The sequence below is a fragment of the Onychostoma macrolepis genome, chromosome 04 (assembly GCF_012432095.1).
Source record: "Onychostoma macrolepis isolate SWU-2019 chromosome 04, ASM1243209v1, whole genome shotgun sequence".
NCBI classification, from domain to species: Eukaryota; Metazoa; Chordata; class Actinopteri; order Cypriniformes; family Cyprinidae; genus Onychostoma; species Onychostoma macrolepis.
In genome coordinates this window covers 8,750,780-8,764,062 of record NC_081158.1, presented here as the reverse complement: position 1 = coordinate 8,764,062, position 13,283 = coordinate 8,750,780, and positions in this window count along the sequence as shown.

Sequence of the window (13,283 nt, the reverse complement as noted above, 5' to 3'; positions counted from 1 at the left end):
AGTGAATGAAATAAGGAACATTAAGTTGAACATGTTCTACTCTCTAATTTTAAATTTCATATTTAAAAGATCAGTTACCACAGAGCGCACACACATATACGATCCAAAAATAATGATATCGATCTTCATACCAATTAATGTTCATAATACTATTATTGCATACTGTTCAAAGATTTGGAAAAAATTTATTTTGATGTTGTGGGAACAAAGGTTCTTGAAATATTCATGTCAATAAAGCTAATCTGAACTGAGAAAAAAAAAAATAGAGATGCAAGAAATCTGAATAGAAATAACATATTATTGACATGACTTTAAATATTTAAAGCACACGTTGTGATGTATACAGCACTACCTACCACCTGGATGCTCTCCCCCCTTTTCTCAGTTGTTTCTCTATCACCCTATTCTGAAATAGTAAATGGAGAATATAATCACTGCTAGGTTAACAGAAATACTGTTAACGCTTAAAAAAAGGATACATTGGACATTGTGTAAAAACTATTTATTTATTTATCTTTTGTCATACTATTGCCTGCCCTGAGCTGTGTCCTTGAAAGCACTTCATATAGAGTACAGTACACAGGAAATGACACAATCTAACACGTGGTATTTTAACAGTCAATTATTATGGTGGCCTCTCTGTTATGTCTGACTATTAAAATGTCATATGTCTCAACCAACATTATAAAACCATGTCAAAATGAAGAGACGTACTCATAACATGTATTGTGGGGTAACGTTAAACAGGCTGACTGTGAGCACGTGAGAGTTAAAACATTAAGATTATTTTAACTTAATTAAAATGGAAAAACAATGAATAATTAACAAGCTTTCACAACGAATGTGCTACAGTTTATTGTGCTGCCAATAATTCAACACAGGCTTATCATGCAACAGTTTCGTTAAATGAATGTGCTAACAATTAATTTTACAGCATTAGAGGCTAATATATGACGGCTATGCATTCAAGACTATTTAGCAAATCACGATCACTTCGGCCAAGTTAACTTTCCAATGAAATGCATCACAATTGTTTTTAATGTTAAACAAATAAAAATTGATTCACATTTGATACTCACACTTTGACTGTCATCCATCTTCGCTGGTCCTCTAATTGGCTATATGTCGAACGTCACCTAACCAAACCCGGAAAACAGGTCTCATTGCTTCCGCTTGTCGGAGAACGTATTAATAGCAGTATTAAAAAATGGCGATATCAATGGACTTTTAATGTTATCAGTTAAATCAGCTAGCTGTTTTTATTGTTGACATTTCATTCAACTTTTATATATAAATGTTATTGAAAAGAATAAGAATTTTAAACTTTTACATATCAATCCACATATGTGATGGACATTGGTTATGATTATTTTTAGTCAAGTCTCCTTTATTTATATAGCGCTTTTACAATACAGATTGTGTCAAAGCACTTAACAGTATCAAATTGGAGGATAGAGTGTCAGTAATGTATAATGATAAGATTAAACACTCAATTTTCAATTTTCAGTTAAAGGCATTTCATTATTGAATTCAGAGATGTCATTGTCTAGCTCAGTTTAGTTTAAATAGTATCTGTGCAATCAAATCGGCGATAATCTGTGCAATCATCGGCGATAGACATATTTTAGTGTCTACTTTGAAGGCATCTTGATTTACTTGATTTTCACCAAAGCTTCATATTTAACGGGCAAAACGCGAACCGGAAGCAACGAGACCTGGTTAGCAGAATACGGAAGTCTGTTGCGCATAAGCCGTATTCGGTAGGTGGCGTTGTCACTAAAAACCTAGGGTCCTAGAAATGCAGTCCTAGGACTGCGTTCCTGAAAATGCAGCCTCCGGTTTTGCAGGCAGATGCTACTCATATACGCGGAAAATTGTATATTTGAATTCTGGCGCTCTCTCGCGACGGCTGTGACACACGCTGTGACGCACCTGTCGTCTGATTGGGGTGTAACTTAGCGATCGGCTTTTTGGACAAATAATTTTTTTCAACATTTTTCATGTGTTGTGTTTTGTGGGTAATGTGGCTGTATCTGTATGATTAGCATCTGTGTGGCTGATAATCAGCCTGTGATTACTCTGACTGAATGACAGCTATCAGAATGAATGCTGATCGGCCATTATGAACTATATGGCCCATATCTGTATGATTATCATCTGCATTAATCAGCGTGTGATTACTGACTATTACCGAGAATCTGATTTTTCATGGTATCATCTTCAGATTTGAAATATAAACTCATGAGACATGTGACTTTCAACCCATTACTTTTCTGGATTGCTCCAGGACTGACTTCATGTATTTGTATATGAAATTTAAAAAAAAACATTAAGTGTGGTAATAAAAACATTTTCAAGGCACTTGAGTCTCTGTAACTTTTATCTTTTGAGCATTATCAACTCTGGATGATGGATAGTAAAGCATAAAGCGTCTTCTTTCCAAAGATAGCTAAATTGTGTGTGTAGCAGACTGAAGTCAGGAACTGTTATCATTTAAAGTTAGGTAGGTCATTTTCAGCTGTGAGTCCCAATATGGGGGTGCTGGCTAACAGGTTAAGTGACTGATGGTTGTTCAGGTCTGTGCAATAGCACATATTGCTATAAACTTAGTTTTTCACATTTTCATTCTCTAAACTCATCCTTTCCTCACTCTCTCTTTCTGCAATGTGTGAATGTGTGTGTTCATGTGTTAGATTAGTTTACATGTCTTAGATTTATCCAATAAAGTCTTATTTATAGACGGTTTCAACGGCAACAACAAACAAACCGTTACTGCGCATGCGCGCTTTTGTGGCCCTAACCACTTAACTTAACTTCCGGTAGACATCCAAATACAATCAGTAACAACAGTCCCTCTAGAGTAGATTATGTTTTGATAACAAGCAAAATATGTTTGCTGCGTAAATCAGACAGACTGAGATGCAGCGATTAACTACTTGTACTTATTAAAAATGCAAATTCATTCTCTGCCAGCAGGAGGCGCTTTAAAGCGGGAGAACTAGAGGTTTCCCCGGAAACGGCTGTTGGGCTGTACGTTACACAAAGCAGTGCTGAGCTCTCAAACGCTGCTTTATCAGGCATATAACTTGCTAGATGAAATGAAAATGACATCGAACATTTTCTAAAGACAGTTGTCCTTCAGAAATACAGTGATATAAAAACTCCCGCGCCTCGTTTTGATTTTTAAACGTGCGTTACGTGCTCATGTTTATTCAACGAAGCCATTTGGAAAATCGGTCCATTTTGATATCGTGGCGGGTCGCCACACATAAATAAATGTATGTGAAACACATCCCACAGCACAACAACCTGAGCCCAACTTCATTACTTATCACTTTAACTTTAACTACGTTTGTAGCCGGCGCCACTAACAAGACCGATAAACAAAACACAGACCGGAAGTTAACATAGGTCCAGGCGCGTGCGCCCGATGAAACCGTCTATATTGAAAAGAGAAGTATCTTGTGTTTTGTGCTTACAAGTTAATGTCTTAATCTGTCGATCTTGTTACTGTGCTTATTAATAGTGTTTTCACTATATTTTGGATTGTAATATCCAGTGCAGAGTTAATGTTATACGACTCGTTCAGTGAATCGCTGCCGACTCAGTGATCAGCCGCAAAACAGTGATTCTGTTCAAATTCCCTATAAAATCATAAATGATTCCCTTTGAGCTAAATTGACCTGTTTCCCTTACATTACATATTACCTTACATATTAGTGTTCCTGGAACGATTTAAGCCTGGAAGTATTAAAATCATAATCACTTTAATAGGGGGAAAAAAATCACAAGAGATTGTGTTATTGTACATTTACTTTTTATTTTTGCATGTATCTATTTATTTATTTATTTGTTATTACTGTTATTATTAGTATTTTTCTTCATTACAATTATTTTTTTAATTAATGATTGGGTAAGAACAGCCATTAAAGTTAGGAATCTCTCTTCCCTAGCTGCAGCCTCTCTTCTCATCTCTTCATCTCTACACTCCATTCTTTCCCTAAACGGAAAGTAACTTACTCCTGAACGCGTTTTTGAAACCACATATCTCGAGTAAGCAAGGTTTGGGGTTAATCAATCCAAAGTTCAGAGTTTAGCTGCAGGTAAGTTAACCGTGCTTTCTGGAATACAACCTGATTTCCTCAGAGTTTGACTGTTTTACTATTGACTTTAATATTCACATAGATAATGCAGAAATCAAAACTATTAAATAAATTATAACTGTTTTAAACACTTTTGACCTGATTCAGCATGTGCATGGACCCACACACAATCGTGGACACACTCTAGATTTACTCATCAGTAGAGGTCTAAACATTTCATCCATTGTTATTAAGGATGTAGCACTATCTGATCACTTCTGTATTTTATTTGATATTTTGATCACTGAATCTAGATCAGTCTCTGTCAGAAAGAGATGCATTAACAAGAACACTAGTGTGCTATTTATGAAGGCTATATCTTTAATACCAAGCATTTCTGCAGACTCTGTTGATCTTCTCCTGGATTAATTTAACGCAAAAGTTAAGAATGTTATTGATGATATTGCTCCAGTAAAGGTCAGCAAGAAGACTGGCAGAGAAAAATCATCTTGTAGAAAATCAACAGCAGTTCAGAGTATGAAAAGACAATGCAGAAAAGCTGAGCTGATGTGGCGGAAGACAAAACTCGAAATTCACTATAGCATCTATGAAGACCGCTTTCATGTTTCAATGTGGAACTAGCCACAGCTAGACAGACCTTCTTCTCAAACCTCATAAACAGTAACTTAAACAACACTTGCACTCTTTTGAGAAACCCCCCCAAGTCAGATTCCCAGTGAAATGCTCTCCGACAGCAAATGCAATGAGTTTGGTTCCTTCTTTTCTGAGAAGATCAATAATATCAGAAAGGAGATTGGCATATCCTCAAGTTATGCAGAGGTCACACAGATTCAACCGCAATTTCAAAAAGAAGAGACTATGTCTGTTTTTGAAGCAATTGATAGCAAAATTTTGGAAGAAATATTACAGCACCTTAAATCGTCAACCTGCTATCTTGACACACTTCCCACATCTTTTTTCAAAAGTGTGCTTGACTGTTTAGAAACAGATCTCTTAGAAGTGGTGAACGCCTCAATTCTTTCTGGGACTTTCCAAACTGAAAACTGCAGTTGTTAAGCCCCTTCTGAAAAAGCGCAATTTTGATAAAACCATGTTGAGCAACTATAGACCAATATCAAATCTTCCTTTCATAGGTAAGATTATTGAAAAGGTAGTTTTTAATCAGCTACTTAAACTCAAATGGATACCTGGACAATTTTCAATCTGCTTTTGGAGCACATCACAGCACAGAGACAGCACTAATTAAGATAATAAATTATATTTGCTTTAATTCTGATTCTGGCAAAATATCAGTGCTGGTACTACTAGATCTTAGTGCTGCGTTTGACACTGTCGATCATGACATACTTCTAGAGAGACTGGAAAACTGGATCGGGCTTTCTGGGATGGTACTCAAATGGTTCAGGTCATACTTAGAAGGGAGAGGTTATTATGCGAGTATAGGAGAGCATAAGTCTAAGTGGACGTCCATGACATGCGGAGTCCCACAAGGCAAGGCTCAATTCTTGCACCGCTCTTGTTTTGCCTGTATATGCTCCCACTAAGTCAAATAATGAGAAAGAACCAAATTGCCTATCACAGCTATGCTGATGATAACCAGATTTACCTAGCCTTATCTCCAAATGACTATAGCCCCACTGACTCCCTCTGCCAATGCATTGATGAAATTAACAGTTGGATGTGCCAGAACTTTCTTCAGTTAAATAAGGAGAAAACCGAAGTCATTGCATTTGGAAACAAAGATGAAGTTCTCAAGGTGAATGCATACCTTGACTCTAGGAGTCAAACAACTAAAAATCAAGTCAAAAATCTTGGGGTGATTTTGGAGACAGACCTTAGTTTTAGTAGTCATGTCAAAGCAGTAACTAAATCAGCATACTATCATCTCAAAAACATTGCAAGAATTCAATGTTTTGTTTCCAGTCAAGACTTGGAGAAACTGGTTCATGCCTTTAAGAAGACCATTAGACAGCTGCAGCTCATCCAGAACGCTGCTGCCAGGATTCTGACTAGAACCAGAAAATCTGAGCATATCACACCAGTCCTCAGGTCCTTACACTGACTTCCATTTACATTTAGGACTGATTTTAAAGTACTTTTACTCGTTTATAAATCATTCAATGGCCTAGGACCTAAATACATTGCAGATATGCTCACTGAATATAAACCTAACAGATCACTCAGATCATTAGAATCGAGTCAGTTCAAAATACCAAGGGTTCAAACAAAACAAGGGGAATCCGCTTTTAGCTATTATGCTGCCCACAGCATGTATAATCATTTTCTATACTCATTCACTGTTTTAAATTATTTTAAATCAATTTTTATATCATTTTGTTTTTATTGTTGTGATTATTATTATTATTATATATTTTTTTCATTCCTTGTGATTATTATTTTTAATGACTATTTCACTTCCTTTTATGAAAACCACTTTGAATTACCTCTGTGTATGAAATGTGCTATATAAATAAACTTGCCTGGCCTTGCCTTAAAAAATGACTCGTTTTCATGACTCAGAGTCGACTCTTTCTTTTGAAAGACAATAACTTTATACATTGTGCACTTTCAGATTTAAAACTTTGTTGAGAGAGGTGAAAAGCATTTCGTTAATAGTGATTGACCTATTGTGCGTACTGTTGTTGCTCCCGCTGTTAGCAGGGGATAATCGCTGAATTTGGGGTAAAAAAGACAGAATTATGTATTGTTCCAAGAAGGTTGTCTGTTCATTCACACAGGCACGAACTGATTGACAGCTGGCTTTTAGTGGAGCCTTCACTGATTACCTCCATTAATCAAAGCATTCAGCACGGTCGTCTGTGAGTGACGTCACCTCCCAATACAAACACGCCCCCTCACATTGATTGACAGCTTTCCGTGTAGACATCGGAAATTCAAATGCAAAAGCAATTGCGATTTCATTTGAGTTTTGGCAGGTTACATGCGCGATGCAGAGAAAGTGAAAAACCAAATGTGGTAATTAATATTGCTATTTAAATATGACAGGCTCATATCTCGTAAGACATGGGAAATACAGTTGCAAATGGACTTTGCGTTTTCATTTGAAATGTGGCAGATCACTGTGCGTTCACGAAAGCGAAAATGCAAACGGTAATACAAGATTTGCAACTGCATTTGGATTATGTCCCAATTTATGCGTCCACATGTGGAAAACGCAATTGCTTTTGAAAATAGTCTGGAAAATCTTTCCATAGTAAATTTCTTAATATATAAATATATAAAACACCCAAACCAGTAAAAATAAATAAATAAAATAAAAACTTCAACCATATAGGAAGTATGTGATGTTAATAAATATTAGCCTACTCAGTACTTAAATGTAAAATTGCACTGCAACAAGGACACTGTAAAATAAAGTGTAACCCAAATATGCAGCTGGACATTTATATCTAAACTTATGCTTTTACAGGTGGACTGAGGAAGAATACTAAGATTAATGATGTGAAGCAGGAGGCGGCAGAAAAGGCTCCAAGTGGTGTACTGGGACTAGAGACGAGTGGAAAGAGGGAACAGCACGAGAAAGACTGTCTCCAGGAGTGTTATCAGTTTGTGTTGTTTTTTTGTTTGTTTCTAAACTATGTAGTTTTGGAGACAGAATATGTGACCCTGGACCACAAAACTAGTCTTAAGTTGCTGGGGTATATTTGTAGCAATATCCAAAAATACATTGTATGGGTCAAATTGACTGATTTTACTTTTATGCCAAAAATCATTAGGACATTAAGTAAAGATCAGGTTCCATGAAGATATTTTTAAATTTCCTACTGTAAATATATCAAAACTTCATTTTTGATATGTAATATGCATTGCTAAGAACTTAATTTTAACAAATTTAAAGGCAATTATCTCAATATTTATATATATATATATTTTTGTACTCACAGATTCCAGATTTTCAAATAATTGTATCTCGGCCAAATATTGTCCTATCCTAACAAACCATACATCAATGGAAAGCTTATTTAATTATTTATTCAGATTTCAGGTACAAAATATCAATTTCGAACAATTTACCTTTATATGGTTTTGTGGTCCAGGGTCACATATTTTATTATTGTACTGTAAGTTCAGGTGAGTTTGTTGTTTTTGTGTTTCTTCATTGTGTCAGTGTCAAATTTAGAAGAGCACTGATGTTTCTTAAAGGGATAGTTCACCCAAACGTGAATATTCTGTCATCATTTACTCTCCCTCATTTACTTGTTCCAAACCCTTAAGACATTCATTCATCTCTGGAACACAAATGAAGATATTTTTAGAGGTTTCTGGCCCTCCATTAAAAGTCTAATCCCAAAACTGACACTTTTAAATGTTCTTAAAAAGATCGTACAAAAAATCCATTTGAATTGAGCTGTTTAATCCAAGTCTTCTGAAGAGACAGTCACTTTATATGAACAGATACAATTTATGCTTTTGTGCACATAAACACTGATCAGCGGACAATGATTACAGCATTCAGATTTAATAAACGGAAAGTCAAGCCTGCTTGCTTGAAGCATGAGAACCAATGAAGTTTGTTCTCATGCAAGTACCATTGAACTTCTTTATATATTCACTGATCAATGTTTATGTAAATAAAAGCTGAATATAAATCTGTTTACCATGTAATGTGATCATGTCTCTTCAGAAAACTTGTATTAAACCCCTCGATTCATATGGATTTATTTTACAATCTCTTTATGAATGTTTTGAAGCATCAGAGTTTTGGGGAAGTAAACTTTCAATGGAGCAACAGATCTTCATTTGTGTTCTGAAAATGTATTAATTTCTTATGTGTTTGGAGTGACATGACGAAAGAATTTTCATTTTTGGGCGAATTAAGCTTTTAACTGTTAACTGTCAATTTTTCTGTTATGTAAGATTACTTACATAAGACCAGTTGTTGAGATGGTATGACCTTGTTGGTTTATCAAAATGTTAATGCTGACGTTCAACATTTTACAAAAACTTGAAAAGTATGAAAATTTGTCAGTAAATGATAATAAAGTATTATATTGAACTTGTACAACTTGAACTTGTACAACATTTTAATGTATGATTTTTCAAATTGCACACTTTCATATTTTGTAGATAAATAAACAATGGAATGTTCATGCAGAAAACTAACATTTACCTAACTGAAATACTGATGTTGCTTTTATCAATATAGCAAATAATTATTTATAATTATACAGTCCAGGTGAGATGCCTCAAAAACCTAATCAAAACACTAGTGCTGGGCATAGATTAATCTAGATTAATCTCATCCAAAATAAAAGTTTTTGTGTACATAATATATGTGTGTGTATTGTGTATATTTATTATGTATATATGAATACACACCCATGTATGTATATATTTAAGAAAAATGTGTTATGTTTATATATTAAATATATTTATATATCATATAAATTATATTAATATAAATATATACATGTAAATATTTTCAATATATATACTGTATGTGTGTGTCTTTATATACACATAATAAATATTCACAGTACACACAGATATATTATATAAACGAAAACTTTTATTTTGGATGAGATTAATCTAGATTAATCTATGCCCAGCACTACAAAACACTCATATACACTATGTGGGGCCACTCCAGTACCCATACTGGACCCAACTTGTGCTTCATAAGTGGGACCAATATAGGTCTTGTATGTGTTGCCCAGTTGGGCCCCACATTAGCCCCAGTCAGGCCCATATGAGATTCATGTGGGCTGATTCAGATGGGGCCCACATGGAACCCATGGACAAACCCATGTAGGGCCATATTTACAGCCCGTATGGGGCCCACTTTTTTTTCCTACTGTGTTGGCACAAAATTCGTTTAACATTTTGCTGTCAATAAAAGACTCTTGACAAGACGAATAAAATAACAAATACAATTTTGTGCAGACTACACTTTTATTTGTTAGCCTATCAATCTTTCTTTCAGTAGAGGAAATTTAAATGTGTGATTTTGGAAATGGGATCTAAATTTAGCGGGAACGGTCGGGTCGGGAAGAAAATTATTCAAAGCGGACAGCAGGTGAACAAAGAGTGAATATATCGCGGGAGCGGGTGGGTGCGGGATATAACCTCACGGGAGCGGGACTTAAAAAACAGTCCCGCGCAGACCTCTACCATGCGCTGTAGCCACACTACAGCGTGCTGATACACAGATTAACAGATTCATATTTCCGCTTCCCGGAGACGTGCAGTGAATCCAAATGGTGCTCATATAATGAACACAATGAAAACAACAAAAGAAGTATAATCCAATAGTGATATAAATGAGATGATATACAAGATGAAAAGTCCTTTCCACAAAAGAAAGTAAAATAGCTAACATCAGTCATTATGCATACAAATACACCAAGTCATTATCAAGGTCAGCCAATACTCATGTTTGAGTGTAAACTCTACGAGTTCTCAGAACAGGACTTAAAATATGCAGGCAGGTAGCATTAGTTCAACCAAAAGGTTTCCCTCCCTCTACCAAATGAACTAACTTGCTCGTCGGTGACCAGGCTTATACCCGGTAACCACTATGCACTAGTGCCCTCAAGCGGCTCCTAGTGGTATTACCCTTCAACCAGATACCTCTTAAGCAATAGCCAGTGAAAAATACAATAATAAAAAAACAGGTAACGTTTAGACCGTTACATTGTTATACAGGTATTTACCCCAAATTATCTGGTACATTTGGGACATAGACTTTGCAGGATCGAAGGCAGGTAATCCCCCTCAATAAACAAAACTAGCAACTAAAGGTATAGCGGCGAGCATAATTCATGTTAATAAATGCAGTTGTTTTTATATAGCACAATAAGGATATATTGCACCTAATTCCCCATATTAAAGAAATAATTATTACAATAGATTACATTTTAAGATCTACACCACTAGCAGAGTAATTTGGCAAAAAACAATGATGTCCATAATGATAATAGTGTGAGTCCACTGCACATATTACTCAAATGTTAGACTGTTAAAACATTTTCTTTTGTTTGAGTACTGTAATTCCATGTAGACAGCTAATCAGTTTTAGCATAAACTACATACTTTACACTAAAAATCTCACTGCCAACAATACTAAAGGACACTTTCATTTTCTTTTTGTCAGGTAAACTCAAGAATGCGAAAAAGCCTGACATCACATGGTATGTGTATATAAGAACTCACACACTCACACACAGACAGAAACGAGACACATATTCAACAGGGAACTTCCATCTTCTGCTAGGACTGGGCTGGAGATGGATTCTTGTCAAAGAGAAAGAAAATTCAATACTCAGGTGTGACTTTTACTTTATATCAAATGTATGGTCAGTTTGTTTTAGCTGTTCTTTTTTTTACTATAAGTACATCAGTGAGAAATGCAGTGCTTTCTAAATTCTTTATAATTTAATTTAAACTGATTCAAGATCTTATCGAAGTTGAAATTAAAAAATAGATTCACTCAGTAACTTTTTTTTTTCTGCTGCACTGACACCTTGCAACGTATGTGCAGCATCACCATCAGTCTTAAGTTGTTTGTCCATTTTTGCATAACATTTGTCTAAATATTTTGAGTACATTGACAAAACTTAATCAAATCTACAAAATATGAATTGGAGAGTAGAAATATCTCAGCCATCATGCAAACTATGGAGTATACTGCTGCCAATGGTGGTTTTAGTATTTCACCTTTAGAGGTGGCTACCCGATTACAGATGAGCTACTGTGGCTCAGAGGAGTATTCTCTGCCTTTAGTGTAGTTCTATGAGTTCACGTCTTTCTCAACTATTTTAAATTAGCAAATTGCACTGTTGGTTGGTTGTTTGATGTACATCAGTGATACAAAGAGAGCTAGAAAAGACAGTGAACTAGAAAAACAGGTCCCACTTTATATTAGGTGGCCTTAACTACTATGTACTTACATTTAAATTAATTATTTGGTACAATGCACTTATTGTGTACATACATGTTTTTACATTGTACTTATATTTTTTACAAATACCTATATGTAGTTACATCCGTAATTAATTTCTGTAATTACATTTATAATTACATTGTTGACCCATCCCTTACACCTTAACCCATCCTTAAACCTACCCAAACCACCAAACCTGTCCCTAACCTTACCCATATCCCACCTCAAAGCAGCAAAAGTGTTTTGCAATACAATATGAACACAATAAGTACATTGTACTTATTTTTTGATGCAAGTACATAGTAGTTAAGGCCACCTAATATAAAGTGTGACCGAAAAACACAACGCTACTATAAATTACGACAAACGCAGTACTTGGAAAACTAAGGACTTAAATACAAAGAGAAACAAGGAACAAGTGTTAAACTAATTAGAAACCATGGCAACAATGAACTAGAAATCAGGCAAAACAGTAACAAAGAAAACGTCTCAGGTATGCAAGTAACCATTGTTGCTTGAGAGGGAACGAGACAATACAGAGATTGCTATGGGGGAACGCCATCAGTGTGACCGTGTCTGAAGCACATGTCTAAACACAACAATAACATTAGCCGATGGTAGCCTATGATGTCACTACCAGTATGACCATAGTATAAAAGGGTGCTGGAAGAGCACATAATTTGAAGGAGACGAAGCAGGCATCCCAGAGGCATGGTGAGGGGACGCAGTGTCTCGTTCCCTCTCAAGGAACCATGGTTACATGCATATTCCCTTTCAAGGAAACTTGCACTGTGTCCTCTAGAGGTTGCTATGGGGAACAAAATACCCATTCTGCTGTGCTGAGAATGCATGCCATCTTATCTAAAAGGCAAGCACTAAGAACCAACTCCACAGGAAACCATTGGAGTGGCCCCTCGGACGCATCAACGGCTGTCAGTGACACTATCCCCTTCAGTCAAAAAGCCTGAGCTGCAAGCCCTAAAGTAAGTTACTTGCTAGGGGCCAAGTAAAAAGAAGATTGGCCCCTGGGCAGAGCTCAAAGGCATATCTTATAATATGATTCCTTCAAGGGAATATGGCCAGGTGTCTGGGTATTATATACCTACCAGACCCCCACCTGTCACCTAGGGGAATCTAACATGTCTACCCCTAACTCCCAGGGAAGCCAAAGGATTGGCCAACAACTTGTGTGCCAGGGGCATAATCTCTTTCTCAATACACAGAAGATGTCCAATGAAATGGAAATCACTAATGAACCTGCAATAATCACCTTCCAC